The sequence below is a fragment of the Eucalyptus grandis genome, chromosome 2 (genome assembly GCF_016545825.1).
Source record: "Eucalyptus grandis isolate ANBG69807.140 chromosome 2, ASM1654582v1, whole genome shotgun sequence".
Taxonomy (NCBI): Eukaryota; Viridiplantae; Streptophyta; class Magnoliopsida; order Myrtales; family Myrtaceae; genus Eucalyptus; species Eucalyptus grandis.
In genome coordinates this window covers 46363297-46385051 of record NC_052613.1, presented here as the reverse complement: position 1 = coordinate 46385051, position 21755 = coordinate 46363297, and positions in this window count along the sequence as shown.

The window sequence follows — 21755 nt, the reverse complement described above, 5'->3', positions numbered from 1 at the left end:
TGTTTATTTTTCAGGTTACATCCACGTTGAAAAAGAACTTTGATGTAATTGGTAAAGTGATTCCGATAGACTTAAAGAACCTATGTCGAGCGCACTTAATCTTGGATATACCAAAGTGTCAAGTTTAGAGAATCCATAGGAGAACAGTTGAATATATTTAGGAAGCTAAGTGTATCTGTCGCTTGAATATCAACACAGTAATGCATGGATATCAATAGGCTATTGCATAAATATTGGTAATGTACTGAGTGGATATGGGTAGAGCACAACGTGAATACAAGTAGATTAGGAAATGGATATCAGTAGAGTTTACACTAGATATCACCAGCTAGAATATAAGCAATGACCGTGAATATGAAAATGGAGTTATAATTCTATGATGACAACTTTTATCACGAATATTATCTTGAGAAAATTTTACCTCTTAATCGTTTGTGATCTGGTTGGAATTCCTTATTTAGAAAATTTTAATTGACTGAGATTATCTGCACAAAAATATTCAATCGCGCAAGATATCTTGATTGATTATCATCCCAAGGACAAAATATATTCCATAGACGAGCTACTCTATTTTTGGAAACCAAAATTTGATTGCATAGACTATCAAATGTAGGGGATTTTGATTGAACGATTTCATATGCTCATTGTCTTCTCATTGTGGAAATGTTTAGTTGTTTAGTTGGTATCGCGAGATCTGCAAATATTAGGTAATTCTAGTTCTAGAGGATTACGATTTGTTTGGCGCTCCAATCTGCCTGTTGTTGGAGGTGACGTCGACGGAGGGGAGCAGCGGGCGGTTATATTGGAGGGCGGATGTGGTGATGGTGAGGCAAGCTGCTGAGGGAGAGAGAAGGTAGGCCTGGTGATGGTGAAAGCCTTCACAGATGAATGATGTCGTTCGAGAATAACCCAGGGGCTTACTTTGACTATAATAAATAAAGACCTTCACTTGTTCTTCCAACACTCAATTTCGCTTTAACGAAGACTTCTAATGGTTAAAGATCAAACAATAATATGCAGAGCAATAACCAGATTTTCTTATGGATATATTTATATATTTGGTTACTAAAATGCTGTTAAGTATTTTTGTGCACGGGTGGCCTGATCATTCCTTCAGAGTTAGTGTTACATTATATAAAGAACTGTATTCTTGGTAAATTCATGGCTAGCCTCATGCGTCCCAAAGTAACAGCCTAAATTTCATTGTCGCCAAATTAATGATTCTTTCAGCCGAGATTCTAACCAGGTATAAAATCATTGAGCATCACAGTGGATCTTACAACTATGCCCAAAACAACTCCTATCAGGTGCCTCCTATTACAAGATTTGTACATATTACAATGTCTGCGTAGGTTGGGTCACTATCCTTTTTAACATAACTTAGTAAATCGAATTTTCTAAAAAGTTTTAGCAAGCTTAGCATTTCTCATTTTTTTTTCTACTAGCCGTGAATAGAAAGCTCATGTATAAATGGCTCCTACACTCTACTTCTACATGCATTCCAGGATATTACTACGCCTCCTTCAATGATAGATCTTTCAGGTTGGGGATGATCATTTTCCGCTGTCGGAAGAGATTTCGCAAGAGCAAGTTTAGTGGCTAGTTGGATAGTGACCTTTAAAATTCTATTGCACAAAAGTTGAAGAACGAAATCGAGAAAGATGTATTTTATATAGAGGATAAGAATTAGACCAACGAGTTCCGAGGCAAAATATATCATGCTAAATCTCAATTACAAGCTACTGCTTACGAGAAAAACCCTTATATCTTGAATGAATGTGGGCATGTCTATAAAGCAGATTGTATCAATATGGACAATATAAGACGCGTGTTCTATAAGGCCGCGAGATTATGAACGGAACGTATAAAAGGCTGTTGTCTTCTGACCAAAAAAAGAAGAAAAAAGGCTGTTGTCCCAGCCAAACTCATCTTCTACACCGCCCCCATATTCTCACCCATAACTTCACCGACTAACTCCCCTTTTTTTTCTTGGACGACGACATCATCGTCTTATCGTCGCTGACATTATTCTCTCGCCGACCTTTTTATTTGGTCCTGCATGAACCAGGTACAGAGAAATATAAACTCCAGCAGATCCACGGATTAGCGAACCACGCTGGCCGAGCAAGTAGGTACGCATGAAAAGGGAACGAACGGGTATATATAATTTGAACGTCGCCTCGCATTATCGTTCTAAATGACCCTCTTAAAGCCTCGCGGATAACCCCGCTGATTGTTTGTTGCTTAGTTAATGTTGTTCGGCAGATTCTCATGAATTGGTAACATGCGCGCGTATTTAATCACCCCCGTTTTCTTCTCTCAGTTGCTGTAAATCCCCTTATTCCTATCTTCCATGCACGCATGCGCAGGCTTTTATGACGGTTGAATCTTCGAGATTGACCCAACAAACGGAGAAATCACAACCACGGGATTACTGACCGCGGCTCTATAAATAGCGGATCATGCGCTGGGCCTCTTCACTCGTTTGCATATAGTCTCTCTTCAGATTCCACAGAAGATCCCAACTAGCTAGTCGATACCCAGTGGAAGGCATGTGTTGGGGTTTCATGAATCATGTATAAGAAAAATTAACGAAATAAACGCAGCGGAAACAAAGATATATTTTACATGATTCTCCTAAGGCGTTGTTCGTGCATTTTAATCAAAAATCTAAACATAAAAGGGAGTTAAACGAAATACCTCTCGAAGCGCGCTTTGAAACGAGCCGGTTCGGATGTTCTACAGTTCGAGTCCCACAAGCGTTGGACCTCTAGTTCAGACACACCAACAACGAACGTGGAACGGAAGAGAAAACTTTCGGATATTCATCACTTCGATCGTGCTAGCAATCATGTGGAAATAATCCGTCGTATTCTTGATGTATAATAGTCACGGCCCGAACGAGATAATGGGGAGATAATGCTCTTCTTTCTTGCATTTCAAAGACACAACAACATGCACACACTTTGCTCTCTATTTTCAGCAAAGCATCTTCTCACAAAAAAAAAAATGCATGCCCACACTTTTCTCTGTTTTTCAACAATGAGCCCTTCTTCTTTCGCACCAATTTTTTAACCCTTTCAAGGCATTTCTTGGACGAGCACTTCACGGTTCAGCAACGGTTGCTGATCGTGGGATTAGCAACCGTTGCTGATCCTCACGATTATGCACGATTGTGCATAAACGGTCAGCAACCACTGACCGTTCGTGCACAATTTCGTGCATGATGGTCAGCAACCGCTGACCATCTCGCACAATTTTGTGCAAATCGTGCATGTGCATGATTTCGTGCACATGCACACTTTAATATATATATATATATATATATATATATATATATATTAATTAGATTACTAATAAAAGGCAACGCACATATCACGTGCGTTGCAACCATGTGTACATTAATTAATTAAACGAATAAAGGATTAATAAATCAATTCCTTTTAAAATTAAAATAACATAATCCTTATATGTACCATTGAAATCCCTAAGATGTAACTATTACATAGCAGTTTTAGGACATACATCTAACAACATGGACGGCCAAGTAGGCGGTGGCGCTAAGGGTGGCGGCGAAAAGGGAAGTGGTGGTGGCAGAGGAGGGGCAACCGGGGTAGTTGGAGGTGGCGGGGCTGCAAAAGGAGGTGGCGGCAGCGGAGAAACTATGGTTGCGCCAGGATGCGGCGGATCCGTGCATATTCCGAGGGAGTCGTTCGAGAGGAACCCGCAGGGCTACTTTGCTGGACGCCGTGAGAGCTCCAAGGAGAAGAAATGAGACAGCCTATTGACGAGTTGATCTCAAGTATGATGTATGGACTGGGAAAGCAAGTTTGAAATTAAATAAAGACATTTATCCTTTAATCATCTCTCTCTCTCTCTCTCTCTCTCTCTCTCTCTCTCTCTCATCAAGGTTGCTCATTTCTCTCTCTCTCTCTCTCTCTCATCAAGGTTGCTCATTTTAAGTAAGGCTTGTCCTGGTTATGTGACTTGGCTATGGTCAAATTCCGGTTGGGATTGATTATGATTATCCATCGTTATGGAGTTCGTTAAAGATAAAACAACAATTTCGAAACCAAAAAGCTGTTTTATGTATGGATATATAAAAAAAAAAAAAATGGTTAATTTGTATTCATTGCGAAACGCAATTGTTGTTTTTATCTTCATAAACATTGAAAACAGTGATAAATAGATAGGACAAACAATATGCGCTTGCCTTTAGTGTAAAATATTTGCCCGATTCCACAAGATACCTATTGGTCAGAAAAACAGATATTCGTTACTAAATCAAGTTTGACAAATTACAAAAGGATTCAAGATCCGAACATAAGATTGATCAAAGGGATTGAAAGGGATTTATAATCCAATTCGATGGGCCTTTACAACCCAATTGGCTGCTTTATTGTAATCTCTCGGCTCAAAATGGATATTGACATCTTCAAGTTGGCCTAGCAAATTTGGCAGTCGTGGATAATTTTTTTGGAGGCCCACGGTGCATCCAGCCAACCCAAGATACACTCAACCGTTGATAAGCTATCAGTTGATAAGAGCAATGATAGATCAGAGGAAAGTACCTGTCCAATTCGCGTGTTTCGGTCTTGAAGCTTTTGTTGAAGCCACTTCAGGGCCTCCCAAAGAGCAAGGGTTTCAGCCATGGAGGCTGTTGGAGCAAAAATCTTCTTCGCAAATCCGTCCACGAGTACCCCGTCAGCGTTTTGACAGACCACCGTAGTTGATCCCTAGGTCATCAAGTTGTTCCAGGCCCAATCGGTGTTGATTTTCCATCAGATCTAAAGCGGAGATGGATCACTCACTACTGCAGATCTTCGTTCTTCAGCTTGAGCAAGGCTCGTGTTACCATATTTCTCGACCAAGTTGACCGAGATGATTGCTTCATCTATGATTACACTCCACTTTGGTTTCAGAGCTTTAAAGATGAAGTTATTCCGCACTTTCCAGATCCGTCCGACCGCTTCGGCAAAGAGGGCTTTGGATTTTGAGGTTGCTTGCACGGTAATGTTTTCCTAAACCCATCGGTCCATTCTATTTGCATATTTCTGGGGATAAGTCCGCTTGCACTCTCTGATCTGACCACAGTTGTTCTATCCAGGGGCATTTGATGAAGATATGCTCCGTTGTTTCGGGAGCTTGGTTGCACAAGGAACATTTCAGGTATCATATTCCTCTTATGTAAGTTTTCCTTCATGGGTAAGGCATTGTTACACGCGCTCCATAATAAAAACCTGACTTTGGGATATGTTTTAAGCTTTCATAGTTCTGTCCATAGTTTCTTTGGTGGCTGGTATGAGGTGGATGGTTGATTTGCCGATTGAGGTTTGGTGGAGTTGCGGAGCTTGTTATGTCCACTTTTGACCGTGTATGCACCTGAGTTGTTTGTTGTACATATAATTTGGTTTGATCCGAGCGATAGGCTTAACGGGGTAGCTAAGATTTCTTGTACCACGCTTTCCTCAAAAATCTCCTATAGCAAAGGGACGCTCTATCCATCTTCATTGTGGTTGATTAAGGGCACGCGCTTGGTAACGCTTTTGTTCTGGGGAACAATTTTTATTAGAAATGGTTTTTTTTTCTTATTCTGTTCTCGGGAATAATTTCTTAGCAAAAGAACGCGTTTAGTAACTTCACCAAATTTTTATTCCCAAAATAGAAATGCGTTTAGTAGGTTCTTAATTTTTTTTTTATTTCTCTTAATTTTTTTAATACTTTTATTATATTTTCTTATTTTTCTCCTCTTTTTTTCTTTTTCTTTCCATAGCCGATGACTGGCTGGGTGAGATTCGGCGAGCTCGCCGCAGCTTTGCTAGGCCAGGGCGAGGTCGAGCGAGCTTGCCTAGCCACGGCGAGGCTTGGCCTTGCCTTGGTCGGGCGAGGTCGACCTCACCTAGATCTAGTGAGGCCGAGCTCGTTGGGCCACTGCTAGACGACACTGTTGACCTAGAGGTGGCTCAACGAGCCTCGCTGTGACTCGGCGTCATCGGGAGTTGGCAACACTTCGGCGTTGGCCCTCGTTTGGCCGGTCGCTAGCGCTAGCATGGCCAAGGTTGGCAACCAACCAAGAAAGAAAAAGGAAAGGAAAGAGAAGAAGCAACAACAAGAAGAGAGGAGAAAAAAATTTCTTTGTTTTTGTTCTTTTAATTCTTAGGAATTGTTCCTGAGAATAAGAAGTTATTTTTCTATTTCTTATTTTTGTTCCAAATCTATTCTCAGAAAAAAAAAAAGATTTTTTGTTACCGGGAACAAAAATTTTACCAAATAGATTTCTACTTTTTTTTTTCCATTCCCAGGAACAAAAAATCAGAAATAGTTGTTCTAGGGAACATAAATTTTTTTTACCAAATAGGGCCTAAATCCACTACCAAGGTTCATTATGGTTTGTGGGACCTCCGATCTTGCCTGAAAGTAGCCATCCATCCTCGTCCATCCCCCACCTCCCATTTAATCTCTAACTCTATTGTGTCTTTCCCTATGAGTAAACTTCGCCATTCCCACGAGGGTCAAGCACCTTTGCTTGCTGTCTAGAATTCTCCTATGGGAAAATAGATTCCTTTCAGCAGTCTACTACATATTGCATTTCGGTTTTGGGTGAATCTCTATACTTGTTTTCCCAACATCGCTTTGTTAAAGTTGACTAGGTCACTAGAACCTAGCCTCCCCCCTCCCCCCAAAATCTTTTCTATTTTTCTAACACTCCCATTTTTTCCAATGTATGCCCTTTGTAGAAGCATTTTGTCCCCACCTGAACAAAGATACTTTCTTTTCAATTGCTCTACAAATCGTTATAGGAACTTTGAAAATTGACATGATGAACTGAGGTAATGCTTGGACCAACGTTTTAATCGGGATCTCTTTTCCGACCTTTAACATTAGTTTTTATTTCTACCCTTTTAGCTTGCTATCAACTTTTGCAAGAACCGAGGAGAACATTTACTTCTTTATTTGTCTTCATTCTGATGGGACGCCCAAATATTACCCTGTTTTCTCGATGACTCGTACTCTCAATTCTGCTGCTAGATTTTGTTTCAATCCTTGGGGACAATTTTTCCCAAAGAAAATTCCTTACTTATTGAGGTTAATAACTTGGCCCGACTCATGGCAATACTAAGGTAAGATATTTGCCAAATTCTAAGCCTCGGTGATGGTACCATCTAGGAAGAATATGGCGTCATCCACGAATAAAAGATGTGATAGAGTGGGACAATGTGGATTCAATTGAATGCCCTTTAAACTGTCATCTGTTGTAGCTTTCAATATCAAGGAGGATAGAACATTGACCATAATGATAAATAAATAGGGAGATAAGGGGTCTTCTTTTCTATTCCTTTGGACGGTATGAAATACTAACATGACTCTCCATTAACTTTGATGCTAAAAGACTTGAAGAAATGCATTGTTTTACGAGGGAAACCCATTTCTCACAAAAGCCCATTTGTAACATGCAATTACATAGGAAATCGCGTTCCATCTTGTCATAAGCTTTTCACGTATCACGGTTTAGAACTGCTGGAAATTTTCTCTTTCTTTTCCTCACTCTAAGTTGATGAAGAACCTCCTGAACAATGAAGAACATCTTGAACAATGAATATATTGTCTTATATTTGAGGTCTCCTACAAAAGCACTTTGTTTTGGAGATATAATTTTTGGTAGCCAGGGTTTAGTTGATTGGCCATCACTTTTGTAATAATTTTGTGGTTGAAATTACATAAGCTAATGAGCCTATACTAAGAAATGTTTTAAGGATTTGAGACTTTTGGTATGAGGGTTATATGGGTAATCTCAGGATCGAAAGTACCTTGGCTGAAGAAGTTGTCAACCATTCTAAAAATGTCTTCCTGGATTTTCGCCCAATTGTTTTGGTAGAATAACCCGTTAAGTCCATTTGGTCCTAGAGTCTTTGTAGCGCCTATTTGAAAAACAACAAGTTTCTCATCTTCTCTTGTGACATTCCCCGTTAAGGTCTCATTCATCACATTTGTGACCATTTGTGGGCATTGGTCTAGGACTAGTTGATAATTTCTACTTCCCACCATGGTGTACAAGGATTGATAGGAGCTAGTTATATGTAGTCTAAGGGGTAAATAGGTTTCTACTCCAATTTTAGTCACTTATTTGCAACATGGAGATCTTGTTGAGCTATCTTTTTTGTATTGTTGTTGCGTTGAAATACTTCGTATTCTTATCCCCCCATTTTATCCAATTAATTTTGAATCTCATACCCCAATACATTCTTCTTGTCTTCATAGGCCTTCAATTTGCTCGACAATTTTGCAATATTCCCCCTACTCTGGAGCCCCTGCAGTTCCATTAGTCATCTCAGTAAGTATTCCCCAAAGTTTTTGAATTTGGCGCGATGCAATTTTAAACTTTGTCCTTCTCCAACTCCTCAATTTTTCAACTACTTCCCTCGTTTTGCTGACAATATCCAGAACTTGGTTTTCCTCACTCTTCCAAGCTTTTCTAATTACTTATTTGAAATAAATCCTTGAATCTGAAAATTTTTAGTCTTTTAGCCCCCATTATCTCTGAAGTTAAGATAATCGGACTATGGTCCGATCCAATAGTTGGTAGCGCATACGCCTCTGCATTTGGGAATAGGACTCGCTAATTAAGAATGCAAAGAGCTCTATCTAGCCTTTTTTCACAAGTTCTGCCCCTTCCTGCTTGTTAGACCATATATAAGCACATGCCTTACTCTTAATATCCATTAATGAGCATGAGCTGACAAAATCCTTGAAAGCCATCATTCTATATCGTTCCACTTCTCATTTTTCCATCTTTTTCCAATGGTATAAGACTTCATTAAAATCTCTGATATAAGCCACGGGAGACTATTAGAATTATGAAGGGAATGCACTAATTAGCATACTATTGACCTCTCTCGGTAATTCGTAGAAGCATGAAGCAATGATATTCTTGTAATAACACCACTCGTATGATCATTACAAATAACATCCATGAACTCCTCGATGCTAGTTTTCACTTGCACATTAACCTCCTCATTCCACAAGTACCAATCCACCCCCAATTCCAATTAGATTATGTATTACTGAATTTCTGAACTGAAACATTTTTTGAACTCTTTCTACCATTGTTTTTTGTTCTTGGTTTCCATGAGGAAGTACAAGTCGGACCTCTCTCGAGCCATAAGTGCTCGAAGGTGCTGGACTATCAAGGAAGTGCCCAAAACTTGATAGTTCCAGTTCAATATCTTCATATATCCCTTGGTGGCTTATTCAGGCTAGCCACCAAAGCCCATTTGTTGACCCCTTCCCACACCCAGACAAGGGTATCAAATAATTTCTCCTTATCTAACATATTTCCCTCATATGGAGTAAACCGTTTTTGTTTCTTGGACACTGGAGTCTTTTGTCATGTTTTTCCTTTCTTCGATGATCCTTCACTTCTATAGTAATTCGTAGGTGGCAGAGATAGTACTTGAGTTGGTTGCACCCTTTTCCCTTTGCTTCTAGCTGTATAATCCACAATTTGCTCCTCTTGAATTGGCTTCATTATTGCTGAATTTTAAATAACTAGTGCCTTATTCAGCCTTAGTTAGTCTTTCTGCAAGATTGAATTTTCAGCTAGTATGTTGTCCTCCTCCTCAATATTGAGGTCTATTTCACCAAAAAAAAGTCTTCCAATAGGGGCTATGATCTCTCACTTCAACCTTCAGCCATGATCCGTACCTAGCAGGTTTGTCTTGGGACAATCCCGTTTCCTCATAAAGAAATTTTGGGCAGAAATTTGCATATTGTTTTGTACAACCACATGAATAGCATAAATGAGGCAACCTCTCATATTTAAAATTAATCCACCAATTCCTACCTCCCACCTCCATTATAGAACTTGTCTTCAAGGGCTTTTCTAAGTTCAGCGTAACTTTAGCTTTACCCATTGTGGACGAACTATTATTTTTCCCCTCGATTTTGACTTCCTCTACTTTGCCCAATTTCGAGGCTATATTATGCACATCATTTTCTGTAATCCAAGCCCAAGAAAGGCCCAATAGATGCACCCAGAAAGGATAATGTTTAAACTCATAATAATGCTCAAGTAAGTTTGGATCTCTTTGTTGCAATACCAGAAGATTGCTTGTAAAAGACCACCTACCAGAATTGAGAACTGTCGCGACCTTCCTGAATTTTTTTGAAGGTGGATTATTTGAAAGAGCTAATGGATTACTAAGTTCGAAAACTTGGCGCGGACCCTCCCAAGTCCTACCAATCGCGACTTGATACTAAGAAATTAACTCATTTAATCATGCAATTATACTCAATTTGGAGCCGCCACTAAACAATTAGGGTTGGTTAGAAACCCAAGTAAAATATGGGAGAATACTTTACTTTTGCGAACCAGAGATTCAATAGATCCGGGGACATGGTTACGCTAGATTAGTCTAACGCCCTTTCGGTACATTTTTATTTTTATTTTAAAAATATTTTCCAGGCAATGTTGATTAATTTAAACTTAAGCTACTAACATGCAAATGGTCATGCGGGTGCACAATCGATAAAATCACATTCAAATAAAAAAATGCTAATAAAAATGCATGCCATAAACATGATTTCTAAATGACATGATACCTAATTTTTCTTTTTCTTTTTGAAAATGTTAATTATATGCAATCTTAATTTAAATTTGATATGCATGAGTTTTACTTTAATGACATATGAGATGCAATTCATGTGGCATAATTCAAATCATTACAATATGTGTGCAATCTAATTTACATAATCCTAAATATGCATGTACTACATGATATGCATGAGTTTTACTTTAATGACATATGAGATGCAATTCATGTGGCATAATTCAAATCATTACAATATGTGTGCAATCTAATTTACATAATCCTAAATATGCATGTACTACATGATATGGGATGGATGATGTGGTAATTCTATATACATGTTCTTTTTATGATTTTTTTCATTTTAAAATAATGCAACCCTGATAAATTATACTTTATACATATGCACCCTATATTAAACAATGATGATATGAAATGGGATTAATTATGAACTAACCTATTAATTAACTAAGTAAATGACTTTTGTGTTTTTTTTAATATGACTTAATAATTCTTATTTAAAAAATAACATAATGATGGAATACTAATCTTTGACTTTTTTTTTTATTAAAAAAAACTACATGATGGGAATATTAAAACATTAATCTATGACCCACTAACTAGAGTGTAACATGTGGTGTGATTTATATGACCTAAATAACATTTTTTATTCTCTTTTTTTTTTTATTAAAGGAAAATTAACCTAATCTTATATGAATCTAAAAAATCAAAATGCGTTGCTTTAAACATGAGATATGTATGGACTTAAATACCTAAGTTCTATAATGCATGATATATAATGAACAAATAACGATGACATGCCAAAAAAATCCATCCATGTAAATCAATGACATATTATTTTAATGTGAATCAATGATGCAAAGCAATTCATGAATTTACCATGAAAAGTCAAAATAAGCAAAAATCTAAGCCGACGTCTCGCGGCTCAATATTTTTGATTATTATGACTTAATATGACAAATTTCATAATTGGATAATGATAAAAACAAAACAAATCAAGTCAATTCCACAAGCTAAAAAATCCAAATAATAGCTGAATTTAACCTAAAATTTTACCTAGCTTGGAAAATTATCTCCAAGATGAAAACCAGCAAGGAACATTCCAAATTCACCCTTCTCAAGCTTCAAGTGACCTGCACAAGGAAAATGGTACCAACGGTACTGAACTTGCTGGACAACTTCGTATGAAGGATGGTTAGCGTCGGAGCGGGCCGGCGTCAGAGCTTTGGTGAGGACTAGGCGGCAACAGCAACAGGGAGGCACGGCGTCGATGACCGGCGAACAGCAGGGTCGCGGGTCGCAGCAATGGTGGCTCGGGCTGAGGCGCAATGGCGGAGGCGGTAACTGCAGCAGCAAAAGGGGCTATATAGGCGGTGCGGGGCTCCGGCGAAAGGCAGCTGACGCGCGGGCTACTGGCACGGGCGTCGGGGGTGGAGCGGCGAGGCGTCCAGCGGCTGGGTCGGCGAGGAGGGCTCGCGGGCTGGTGCGTCGGAGGCGTCGATTCGGCGTCCAGTAGGGCAACAGCAACTCGGCTTAGGACTCGCTGGCTTGGAGGGGCAGTAGTGGTGTGGCGTTGGACGGAGCGAGTTATCGGGTGGATTAAGTGGCACTCCGGCACGGTGAGCAGAGGCGTCAGGGGCGAGTCCGGCGAGGTGGTGGTAGCTGCGCAGGCTGCTGGTACGGGCGTCGACGGTTGCAGGCGTCGAAGGTGTTGCTAGCGTCGGATGGTCGTCGTGGACAAAGACGCGGGCAGGGGCGGCGTTCGAGCAATAGCAGTCCGCCTTGGGCGGAGACGGAGCAGGGGCGTCGGTGTCGAGGCTCCTGGGACGGCTACTAGTGGGACGGAATGATTGGCGAAAAAGCGTCGATGGCGCGAGCGCTGGTGCTGGTCGGTGAGGAGCAGGTTGCAAAGTCGTGGGGGTGTTCGCGGCTATGGAGGCACGATGGAGGTCCGGATACGAGCGTCGGCAGCAGGGCTGGCACGGGTGCTCACCAATGGAGGCTGAAAGCGGGCGACGGAGGGGCGCGGCGGCGTGGGCTGCAGCGGGGCGGCGTGGGTTCGCGGAGAAGAAACCCACGAAGAAGATCAACAGTGCACAACTTTTCTTTATTTTTTTGTTTTTCTCTCGCTCTCTCACGTCACTTCTCTCTGCAGGTCACTGTAGCAGCTGTACCTTCAGCAGAAGTTTTGTCCTTCTGCTGCTGCTGACTTTTGCTTCTCTTCTCAAAAAGCCTTTTTTTTTTTCTTCTTTTGTGTTGATTTTCGAACTAAGAGAAGCCTTCCCCACACTTTTTTTTTCTTTCCGTTTTCTCTTCTTTTTTTCGACGAAAGACGAAGAGAAGCCCCCTGATCCTGAAACCCCGCATTCCTTTTTATAGAAGAAAGACTTGAAATTGTTGAAGATCCGGCGATATTCACTCAACTTCTTCAACAAAGAAGTGGCTCTAAAATTCGACTGTTGAATTGTTTTAAATTCAAAAAAAAAAAAATTAAAATTTCCCTCTAATCAAATATTATCTTTTATTTTCTAAAAATTGAATTTAAATTAGGTATCAACAGCTGCCCCTCTTTGAAAGAAAGCTCGTAAAGGTTTCCTTCAAAGATAAATGACACATAAATTTAAACCATGCAAAATGAATATGCAATAAATATGCAAATGCTAATTGTAATGACTTTAAAAAAAAAAAAAAAAAAGAAATGGATTCAAATAAATGCAAGGTCATGTAATAAAGAATGCCATGTAAATGCAATGATTTGATCAAGAACATAGATCTGAATATGTCCACACTCAATGAAATGCAAATGCAAAGAAGAACACGTACCTGTCATACTTATCTGGAGATTCAGAAAAGTATTATTATGAGTGAAATGCTACCTATGAGACCTGACAAACATCTGGAAATCTCTTCAGATAATTGAAAGGCTCAAAGTCTTCAGGGATCTAGAACTCTCATCAGATCCCAAGCACCTGAAAATCACATCAAATGTTTGAAAAGACAAATACTTGGAAGTCACATCAAGCATTTAAAGATTCAAATATCTGGAATTCATGTTGGACATTTGAAAACATTTACTAAACATCTGGAAATCACATCAGACGTTTGGAAGGACAAACACTTGGAAGTCACATCAAGCATTTACGGGTTCAAATATCTGGAGTTCATATTAGACATTTGAAAATATTTTACTAAACATCTGGAAATCACATCAGATGTTTAAAAAGACAAACACTTAGAAATCACATCAAGCGTTAAAGGGTTTAAATATCCGGAACTCAAACTAGACATTTGAAAAGATTTTATAAATGGGTACTTGGAATTCTCATCAAGCACCAAGATGACTGAACAAACTTAGGGCTTCAAAGACAAAGCCTTTGGTCTTTGAGGAAAAATTCACTTCATTTTTTTTTTTAATTTAATGAAGGTCCATACATGATGGCTTTTTCAAACTTCCACCAGGAAAAATTATCAAGACAATTTTCACTAAGCTGTGAATCTCTTGAACATGCTAAATGAGACACTTTTGTGGTGAAAAAGGCTTTTTCATTCACTCTCATTTAGAAGGGGTTATTTGTCCCGACCATTGATGCGGGAATATATCACTCAATCTTATCATCATTTTGTCAACAAGAGTTTGAATTTTCTTGCAAGTAGTACGACATTACCAATCTGAGAGGTCTTTAATAGGTACTGTAATGTGGGCTTGGTCAATGGCTTAACAAAGGGGACTCTTTGAGTCAAAATAATTGAAAGAACAATTCTGTAATCGTCTTCGAGTTTACAAGTCAAGAACCCTACAAAATTAGAAAGATAAAATAGCTCGGTTCAATTATCTCAAACTTCACCAATTCTACTTTCCATGCTTTCTTCATCGTGCGTAAACATGCTTGAAAATTAACACTTGGTTTAGAGAAGAGTTTCCCATAGAGGGTAAGTTCACTTTTCTATCTGTCAGGCATTTCCTCGAGCAATTCTGTGATGTCCTCTTCTGACCAAAGATCTCCCATCTTTCTGCACAGCACCAACGTTCGGAGCTAATTATCAAAGGTGCCCTCCATCTTCTTAGAGATTTGTTGCATGTTTGTTGCTTTGACTAGTGTCGAAATGAGCTTATCACTTCTGGGTATTTCTAGAGTGAAGGGAACCCTAAAGGTGCTGAAGTTGCCTTGAGCTAGTTGCATCGAGGGCGAGCGTCCAATCTGTGATTCTGGGGGTAACAATCCAAGTGGGGTTTACAAAAAAAGATGACTAGGGGATCTGATTCAAGAGATAGCTACATTTATGGGTTTTGCCGTTGTGGGAGGTTTCCCATTTTCATGTTCGGGGCCAAGAAAAGGAAGCAAGGGAGGTTAAGAGTAAAGAACTAATCTGGGTTCAAGGATGACGAACATGCCATTGAAGATGAAAGCCAGGAGATCAGAGCAAGAATGCCAAAGATTAGGGTTAAAGGAAGAGACTATCTCCAAGAGGGATAGGGAAATCAAGTGTTGTCCACAAGGCACCCGTTCGACAGGTCGGTGAAAGTTTCCAACGGCATGTATCTCGGAACTCCCCATTTGGCTTTCAATGCGTGGAACCTCATGACTCTCACTTCAAATTTGCAAGCGAAAATTCATTGATTCGATATTAACCATATAAAAATCTTTAAGTATATTCTTTGGATCGCTTAGGGCACATTTAGTAACGATTTCATTTCTAAGAACAATTTTTTATTAAAAATGATTTTTTATTCTATTCTCGAGAATAATTTTTGAGTAAAAGAACGTTTTTGATAATTGTCCAAAATTTCTATTTCTAAAAAAAAAAATGCGTTTGGTAGGATTCTTAAATTTTTAAATATTATTATTATATTTTTCTCTTTTTCCTTTTTATTTTTGCTTTTAGCTTTTTCTTTTCTCTTCTTCTTCCTCCTTTGTAGGTGGTCGCTGACCACCGTCGTGACTGGCAATCGGCTAGGCAAAGTTCGGTGAGCTCACATGGCCAAGGCAAGCCTCATCCATGGTCGGATGAGCCTCGCCTAGCCACCGGCGAGGCTTAACCTTACCCAAGCAGCGCAAGGTCAGTTTCGTGTCGACCGGCAAGGTCGAGCCTCGCCATGGTTTGGCGACACTTCGGCGAGGTCGCTGGCCCTTGTTTGGCCAGTCATCGGTCATGGTGGAGGCCGGTAACCGGCCCAAAGGAAGAAGAAGAAGAAGAAGAGAAAAAAGAAGAAAAGAGAAGAGGAGAAAAAAATGGAATTAATTTTAGGAATTATTCTCGGGAATAAGGAGCAATTTTTTTTTTTAACTTCTCGATTTTGTTTCAAATCTATTCCTACGAACAAAAGAATTGATTTTTGTTTTCGGAAACAAAAAAAAATTTTGATTTTTGTTCCTGAAAATAAAAAAATTATCAAACAGATTTCTGTTCTATTTTTGCTCCAAGGAATAAAATAACAAATAAAAGCACATAATTAATTGTTGTAATTATGATTAATGGATCAACGAAAGCTAATAAATTAAGATACGTCTTTTCTATTCACGTATCTCTTTTAGATTCATGATTTCCTAAATTTTTCTGTTCACGTATCTATTGAATTCATGAATTTACTAGATTCATGCATCGTTTAGTTCATGTATTTGAGTTCATGAATCTCTTGAATTCATGTATCTTTGGATACATGAATCTCTTGGATACACGCGTCTATTTAATTCATGTATCTCTGTAATACATGAACTAAAAAGCTCTATAAATAGATATGAGCATAGAGCTTCATAAGTGTTTTTTGGTTTTGGTTTTTCTGACTCGATTCCAAAAAGGCTTTGATATACTTTTCTACTCTTCTGTTTTATCTGGGTGTGCTTGTTCAATTGAACGGTTCGACTGAGTCCTGTTTGCATAGTGCTAATCCAAACAGGTTCGAGGTGTTGTATCTTGGGAGGCATAGTTCATGAATCTGCGGAGCACCATTGGCAGGAACTAATCGCCTTAAGGAGATTCGGTTATCCGTACCTCACCTCCAATTTTATGTTATTTTTCAATGATATCTTATTTTCTTCTTCTCCAAGAGTTGTAAGTTTACATAAAAAGAAGAATATTATATAGTTGTTATTGTCTTCTCTACTTTCATGTTCTGATTTCAACAAACATTGTGCTTTCTCTGGATATAATTTCCAACAATCTTAAGGCGATTAGTTTCACTCACTGTTTGTTGTTCTTGTCAGATTATTAAGATGGCTGAAAATAATCAAGTGCCATTCAATGTCCCTAATGTTTTAGGAGATGTTCCTATGGTCGATTTGACCGTTGCTATGGAAGATGTTCAACCCTCAGGGTTTGAATTTGTAGTAGCCAATGCTACGGGCCCTTGGGCTAACACCAATTTTGGTGGTGCGGGTACAAGTCGTACGACCGGCATGCCCGGGACTGTTTTTCATAACAGTATAGGCCAAATGGCTTTTGGCTATGTTTCTGGAGGGATGGTTCAACGAACCTTGCCTACTGTGATGGCAACACCTCTAGTTACAGCTAATGAGAAACCGGAGAAATTCACCGGAGTGGGCTTTAAACAGTGGCAGCAAAAGATGTTCTTCTATCTGACGAAATATTTATCGGAGGTGTGCCCGATAATTAGTCCAAATGAGCAAGATGTCACGACGCTCGATGCGTTGGAGGCTTGGAAGCATTGGGACTTCTTATGCCGAAATTATATCCTTAACTGTTTAGTGAATTCTCTTTATAATGTTTATTGTAATATTGAATCTGCTAAATAGTTATGGGAGTCCTTAGAGAAAAACAATACAAAACTGAGGATGCTGGCACCAAGAAATTTGTGGTTGCCAAATTCTTGGACTACAAGATGGTGGATTCTAAATTTGTCATGAGTCAAGTTCAAAAATTGTAATTAATTCTGAGTGACATCTCGGCTGAGGGAATGATACTTAGTGAATCATTTCAAGTGGCGGCTATGATTGAGAAACTACCTCCGGGTTGGTCAGACTTCAAAAATTATTTGAAGCACAAACGGAAGGAGATGAGCCTTGAAGATCTCATTCCGCGCCTCATAATAGAGGAGAATAATACAGTTCAATCAATTTCAAAGAGTTTTGTGCTAGTTTTGGAATAATTCTCCAAACGACTGCACCTTATACTCCACAACAAAATGGAGTTGCTGAACGATTGAACAAGACACTAAAGGAGATGGCTAACGCCATGCTTTCAAGTTCAGGTTTACCTCAAAACTTGTGGGGGGAGGCAGTTTTAACTGCAAATTATATTCTTAATAAAATACCCCACAAAAAGACAGGTAAAACTCCATACGAGTTATGGAATGGAAAGTTGCCATCCTACAATTTTCTAAAAGTGTGGGGGTGTTTGGCCAAGGTGGCAATTCCTCCTCCGAAACAAACTCGGTTGGGACCTAAAATGGTGGATTGCATATTCATTGGTTATGCTCAAAATGGTAGCGCATATAGATTTTTGGTTCATAAATCTGAAAATGCGAAAATTCATGTCAATACAATCCTAGAATCAAGGGATGCTGAATTTTTTGAGGATATATATCCTGCAAAAAGAAATCAAGGAAAACCTTCTCAAAAAAGGCTTAGAGAATCAGAATCTGAGAATGATGAAGTTGTGGCCAAAGAAGCCAAACTTTGAAGGAGTAAAAGGTCTTGAATCGAAAAATCTTTCAGACCCGATTTTCTAACATACATGTTAGAAGGTGAGCCCCAAACATATAAAGAGGCAATGTCATCTCCAGATGCTCCTTTCTGGAAAGAAGTTGTTGACAATGAAATCCATTCTATCCTAAGTAACCATACTTGGGAATTGGTTGATTTTCCACCTGGAAATAAACCAATTGGATGTAAATGGATTTTCAAGAAAAAACTAAAAGCTGATGGTTCCATTGATAAGTACAAAGCTCGGCTTGTAGCCAAAGGGTTTAGACAAAAATAGGGTCTTGACTACTTTGATACTTATTCACCGAGGTGCGGACCTCTCAAGTGCCTTAACTTTGCCCAAAGGGACACTTAAGTGCCATAACTTACGAAAGGTACACTTAAGTGCCAAAATCGGAGTAAAAGAGATCACTTGAGTGCCAATCCGGCCAAAATCCGGCCAAAACGCCAACGTGGCGTTTTTCCGGCGAAGCGCGCCCAAAACGGCGCCGTTTTGCATGTTGACGTGGCCAAAACGGCGTCGTTTCAACGACGTGGAACAAAATAAATAAATAAATAATTAAATTAAATTTAGTTAAAATATTTTAAAAAATAATATTTAAAAATTTAAAAAACTTTAAAAAATTAAAAAATTAAAAATAAAAAAAAAAGGAACGGGGGAGGCGGCTGAGGGATCAGCCCTCGCCCGCCGCCGCCGCCCCGCCGCCGCCGGGAAGAGCCGGCGACGGCGGGGGGAGGGTCGGCCGGGGTCGCCGAGCCCTAGCTAGGGGCCGGCGACCCCGGCCGACCGGCGGCGAGGGCTCGCGAGCCCTCGCCGCTGGATCTGGCGAGGGCCGCGAGCCCTCGCCCGCCGGATTCGGGTGAGGGCTCGCGGCCCTCGCCCGATCAACCGGCGGCGAGGGCTCGCGAGCCCTCGCCGCTGGATCCGGGCGAGGGCCGCGAGCCCTCGCCACCGGATCTAGGCGGGGCTCGCGGCCCTCGCCGCTGGATCTGGGCGAGGGCCGCGAGCCCTCGCCGCTAGATCTGGGGGCACGCGGCCCTCGCCCGGATCCGGCGAGGGTCGGCGGCCCTCGCCCGGCCGGGCCAAGGCCGCCGCCGCCGGGGCGACCCCGATGGGCGGCGGCCCTTGGCCCGGCCGGCGAGGGCCGCCGACCCTCGCCGGATCTGGGCAAGGGCCGCGACCCTCGCCCCCGATCGGGCGAGGGCTCGCGAGCCCTCGCCGCCGGCCGGCCGGGTCGCCGGCCTCGGCCAGGCCCGCGACCCCGGCCGACCCTCCCCCCGCCGTTGCCGGCCCTTCCCGGGCGGCGACGGGCCGAGGGCTGCTCCTCGCCGCCTCCCCATTCCCTTTTTTTTTTTTTTTAATTTTTAAAAATATTTTTAAAGGTTTTTAAAGTTTTTAAATTATTATTTTTTAAAATATTTTAAATAAATTTAATTTTAAAATTATTATTTTTAAATATTTTAACTAAATTTAATTTTAAAATTAATTTAATTAATTTTTTAATTTTCTTTTTGCCACGTCGCTCAAAACGACGCCGTTTGGCCACGTCGCGTGCAAAACGGCGTCGTTTTGGGCGCGCCGGAAAAACGCCACGTTGGCGTTTTGGCCGGACTTTGGCCGGAGTGGCACTCAAGTGATCCGTTTTTTTTCGAATTTGGTACTTAAGTGTACCTTTCGTAAGTTATGGCACTTAAGTGTCCCTTTAGCCAAAGTTATGGCACTTAAAGCATTCTTTTGCCCTTATTCACCTGTCACAAGAATAATATCAGTAAGGATGTTGATTGCTATAGCTTCGCTATACAATTTGCAAATACATCAAATGGATGTGAAAACTGCATTCTTAAATGGTGATCTCAACAAGGAGATTTATATGGAACAACCTGAAGGGTTCAAGGTCAAAGGACAAGAACACAAAGTGTGTAGACTTGTCAAATCATTGTATGGACTTAAACAAGCTTCTAAGTAATGGCATGAGAAATTTGACCGGGTAATGATTCAAAATGGGTATAGAATCAATGAGTGTGACAAATGTGTGTACACTAAATCCACTACAGTTGGATATGTACTTATTTGTCTAATTCTTGGAGATAACATTGAGGTCATCAAAATCACCAAGAACATTCTCAAGAAGAACTTTGAGATGAAAGATTTAGGTGTCGCAGATGTTATACTCGGCATCAAAATTCTAAGGAATTATGATGGCTTAGGTTTAACACAATCTCATTACATTGAAAAGGTATTTGAAAGATTTAAAGGATTCGGCATTAAAGATGCAAACAATCCTTTTCTTCCACACCTAACTTTAAGAAAGAACACTGGAAATAATGTTAGACAGCTGGAATACTCTCAAGTAATCGGCAGCATCATGTATATCATGAATTGCATTAGACCTGATATTGCGTACTCAGTAAGCAAACTAAAAGCAAACTAAGTAGATATACCAGTAACCCAGGTCACGAGCACTGGAATGCTTTGATAAGAGTATTAGGATATTTGAAAAGGACAAAAGACGGTTCTACAATATGGCAAATATCTAGTTGTTTTGGAAGGTTATTGTGATGCCAACTGGATTTCAAATTCTAATGAATCGAAATCGACTAGCGGATATGTGTTCACGCTAGGAGGTGTTGCAGTGTCATGGATTTCCTCTAAACAAACTCTAATAACGCGCTCTACAATGGAATTAGAGTTTGTTGCTTTGGATAAAGCTGCTGAAGAAGCAGAATGGCTTCGACATTTTTTAGAAGATGTTCCAATGTGGCCAAAACCTATGCCTGCAATTTGCATACACTGTGACAATCAAGCGGCAATTGCAAGGGCGCATAATGTGATTTATAACGGTAAGTCTAGACATATTCATCGTAGACATAACACCGTAAGGCAGTTGCTCTCAAATGGAATCATTTCTTTAGACTTTGTAAAGTCAAAGGAAAATATTGCGAATCCGCTGACAAAAGGTTTGTCGAAAGAGCAAATAAACTGCGCATCGAGGGGAATGGGTTTAAGAGCCTTAACCCAATAAAGAGATTCCAGGGTGGAAACCTAACCTATGCGATTGGAGATCCCATGGTCTAGGTTCAATAGGACAACGCAAATTTTGGAAACTCTAGTGTAAGCACTGTCTACCATTCCTATGATGCAACAGTGATTTCCTACAGCGTTATTAAGGGTACGTTATGTGTTTAATGATTCCTATAACTTGGAATATAACATCCAAGTGAGATATGGTAGGATATCTTTAATAGGAATGTACCTATATGCGTGGAGCTAGCCGACTCTATGAAAATCTTTAAAGGCTAGATTTTCTAAAGCACGCATGAATCCCGAGAGGTTCAAGGCCGAAAGAACGAACACAACCGAGAACCAATCTTGAATTGGAAATACTCTGTGTGAGGTTTATTGTCTAGACTTACACAAACAACTGGCGATTCAAGGCTTAGCCCATCGACTAGTTAAGTAAGTCTGATAAGCTTTCACTAAAGAAGG